General features: G+C 48.9%; 1 protein-coding gene and 1 long non-coding RNA gene across 6 annotated transcripts in view; one reads left to right on the top strand and one right to left on the bottom strand.

Moving 5' to 3' along the window:
• LOC138142517 (late cornified envelope-like proline-rich protein 1) overlaps positions 1–606 on the bottom strand; it is an 8,380-nt gene extending 7,774 nt beyond the window's left edge. For 3 of the 5 annotated variants that reach the window (XR_011163453.1, XR_011163452.1, XM_069063573.1), the window contains exon 1: positions 469–602. The gene's annotated coding sequence lies outside the window, so the exon portion shown is untranslated. Of the gene's footprint in view, positions 1–252; positions 324–468 lie in introns of those variants that run through there. The other 2 variants (XM_069063598.1, XM_069063582.1) reach the window with 2 other exon arrangements.
• The window catches only part of LOC138142546 (uncharacterized), a 4,953-nt gene continuing 1,655 nt past the window's right edge, over positions 411–3,708 (top strand). Inside the window, exons 1-2 of the long non-coding RNA XR_011163460.1 lie at positions 411–481; positions 2,239–2,350. This is a non-coding gene — a long non-coding RNA (uncharacterized lncRNA). The remainder of the gene's footprint in view (positions 482–2,238; positions 2,351–3,708) is intronic.

Below are 3,708 nucleotides of genomic sequence, written 5' to 3'. Positions count from 1 at the left end.
ATGGGACAAAAAGTGAGAAATCCGGGTTGGAAAACTTAGAAAGACTGACAGCTGGAATTCCAGCTCTACTTTACAGACCCCGCTGCACGGTTACTTGGCCCCGCAGCCGACCACCACCCGAGCGAACTGAGGGATGAGCCTCAGCCCCGGGCCGGGCGGCCCCACCCTTAGTCCCTCCCGGAGCTCCCCCCCTCCCCGGAACCCGGACGAGGAAAACGAGGCCCACAGAGGCAGGGGACCTGCTCTCCCCACCTCCCCAGGACGGCCCCTTGCGCCCGGGCTGGGGACCGCTAGCTGCTGTTCGGGCCTCCCCACGGTCGGACCGCCCCTCGACTGCCTCCAACATACCCACCCGCCCAGCCTCGGGCTCCACTCCCCAACGGCCGCGCTACCTCCGGAGGCGTCCCCCCGCCCTGCCCCCCAGTCCCTGCTCCCGCCCGCGTCCTCTCTCCGCTCCTCTCTTATTACCTATGCAGAAAAGGTGAGTAAATATTTATTAGGCCGCGAGGCGCCCCAGCCCCAGCCCCCCCGGAGCAGCAGGAGTCCCAAGCGCGAGAACCCGAAGACAAAGTCGCCTCCTCCCGCCGCTTTGCGAAGTTGCCATAGCGACTGACGCTCTGGGTGGTACGGCGGCCGACGAAGCCCAGAATTTCTCTGCTTCGTCTCTGTCTCTGTCTGTCTCTGTCTCTGTCTCTCTGTCTCTGTCTTTCTCTCTCCTGTCTCTGTCTGTCTGTCTCTGTCTCTCTCTTTTACCCTTGGGGCCCACCTTTCGTGGCTCCTATTTATTTTTTTTCCTTCCCTTTCTCCTCCTCAGCCCGTGGCAAGCACATCTGAGACCAGAAAGCGGTTTGGTCCGGCATCGAATGTGTTCTTCTGGTCACGAAGCCTCTGTTCTCTTTGAGCATACACTTTTGTGTCAGGAGGGGGGAGCAGAGCAGAATGTAACCATTAGAGAGGAATTTAGAGGTTATCTAGTTTAGTTGCCTAAAGTATAGATGGGAACACTGAAGCCTCAGATGGGGATGAGCCACTGGCCCTTCTCAGGGGTACTGGGGGTGGGGACTGGGAAGCCGCATACCGCAAAGAGCCCTGGAGACCTAAGTTCAGCTCCCAGCTCGGTCAGTTATTACTTTTTTGCTACTATTCTTTGTAAGTCACTTCCCCCGTTCTGAGCCCCTAGATAAGTGATCTCTACAATCCGTTCAGCTAGAAACCCTTAGGTCTGTGATCCTCAGGAGTTTCCCTTTTAAACACACAGCCTCTCTCTTCCTCCTAAGGATAGTGCTTCCATCTACTTTCCACTTTCCTTGCAACTTCAAAATATCCATTGTTTTCAGCTTCAAATTTGCAGCCACAACAAGGACTCTTCCCTGTACTCCTTCGGACCGATCACCTTTAGACATTCAAGAGCTCTGATGAGGCAGAGTGAAGGGAGCTTTGCCTCAGGGTACTGAAACTTACTGGGTATTGGTAACATACTCTTTCTATATCAGAAATAACTGAGCTTATGGGTAGTGACACTACGTAATGATGATAACTAACATTTATATAGCACATTAAGATCTGCAAACCTCTTAACACACATTGCCTCATTTGGTTCTCAATAAATACCTTGTGGGCCAGGTACTATTAATATTCTTATTTTACAGACCAGGAAACTGAGGCTCAAAGAGCTTTGGTGACTGACTGCTTTGATTGTAACGCTTTAATAGCAAGACTTGAACCAGAGTCTTTCAGATTTCAAACCCAGTGTTCTACTGGCTATGTAAACTGCATGGCACCTATTTAGCAAGAATAACTACTCAAAATTAGAAACTATCCACTGGTTTCTTCCTCTAGGTGAACTCCCTAACGGGTTCAGCCCTACTCCTCCAATTGGACCTCAGCAGCAGCCCCAGCTTCAGCCTCTGAATGTCCTAGGATCTCGACCCCTATGTAAATTTGTCTTAAGAAGCTGATATGAGAGCTTGTTTTTGTTTTTTGCCTTTTGGAAGACTATTGGAGTTAAGTAACTTGCCCAAGGTTACATGGCTAGCTTTGGGTGTGTTAAGTGTCTGAGGCTGGATCCGAACTCAGTTCCTCCTGACTCCGGGGGCCGGTACTTTACTCACTGCGCCACCTAGCCGGCCCAGAGACCTTGTATTTCGAGGCTTGACTATAATGCCAAAATTGCTAGTTCTAGTTTGGGACAATCCCGGTCTCTGGAAATAAGTGAGTTTTCCTTCCTCTCTTCTACAGGTGCATTTTCTCATTGTCTCCACTCAAGCAGCTCAGATGCCTTTGACATCTCCAGCTCTCCCTGAGAGGAGATAAGACTTCTGAGTGTTTCCAGTACTACAGTGTCTCCTTGGTGAAAGAACTTTCTATTTTATTTTGTTTTTTGCTTTTTGGAGGGAGGAATGCAGGGCAATTGGGGCTAAGTGACTTGTCCAAGTTCACACAGCTAGTAAGTGTTAAGTGTTTGAGGTCAAATTTGAACTCAAGTCCTCCTGACTCCAGGGCTGGTGTTCTCTTCACTGCGCCACCTAGCCACCCCAATGACAGAATTTTCTATTCAAAAATAGTACCAGTTAGGCCCTGTCTCCCTCCCCCAACACCCTTGAAGGGGTACAGTTCTCCAGGGCATTACTGGTTACCTCATCACTCCATTTACCTTGGGGTAGCAGCAGCTCCCTCCCTTTTTGATGTTCCTGCCAATAGAGACATCAGTTTTGGCAGTGGCACTGGGATGTGTCAGACAGCTTCCCGATAGACAGACTCTCTTTCCTGATCATGTTCTGTTCTTGCCACTGGGCTTATCTATTATGCAGGAGGGACAGCCTGTGGTGCCCAGTACCTGCCCAGGGCCACTTTCCAGGTCTTCTTATTGCAAGGGGAGAGAGAGAAGGGGGGTGGAGGGAGAGAATAGTAAAATTCTGATGTCCTCTTATTCCGGATTCTCAAAGCCCATAAAAGGTCCCCACTTCCCTCTATATGATAACATAGGGTGGGTGGAAGAAACTCATTTGGGTGTTTGAGTCTCACCACCTCAGAGTATTGTTAGTCACATTTTTTCCACTGTCCTTAGAAGGTAGGTAAAAATTACTGGTTGGTGAGGGGAGTGGAGACAGGAAGAACTTTTGCTTGAATGATACATACAGGTAGGTAGAGATTTATCTCAAGTGAAGTCTGAGGATAGAGGTGAGATTCAGATCTAGGAGTCTGTGTCTAATTTTGCCCTCTTGCCTCCTCAACTCCCACTCCTCTCTCAGGGATTTTCCCTATCGGTTATCAGGCCTTCATTTGGGTATGGTAGAGACTTAACACCTCCTCTATTATTAAAAGGGAGGTCAAATTGTCAGGTAGTTAGCCTGGGAAGTAAACAGAGTTTGCCTTTTAAGGAAGTACTCACTTCTGTGTCTCTATGTAGAATTGTTAGGTGAGGATTTAACTGTTACCCCTTGGGCTTTGCTATTTGAATACTAATGGGAGTTAGAGAACCTTGGTTAACAAACCCTGCCTCTGCTAGTCACGATTTGTGTGACCTTGATAACTTCTCTGGGCTTCTGGTTTCTTCATTTGATTCAATTCATCAAACATCCATTAAGGATCTACTGTGTGTGTTAAGCAGGTATTTTGCTAGAAAGATAACTCTGCCCTTTCAGAAAAACACTGGGCAAAGGAGAGAGAGAGAGAGAGAGAGAGAGAGAGAGAGAGAGAGAGAGAGAG

This window comes from Petaurus breviceps, unplaced genomic scaffold (assembly GCF_028583685.1).
Source record: "Petaurus breviceps papuanus isolate PSGF00001 unplaced genomic scaffold, PetGlider_PUasm1.0 138, whole genome shotgun sequence".
NCBI classification, from domain to species: Eukaryota; Metazoa; Chordata; class Mammalia; order Diprotodontia; family Petauridae; genus Petaurus; species Petaurus breviceps.
Note: the sequence above shows the minus strand (reverse complement) of the source record. Positions and strands in the feature narration are given on the sequence as shown.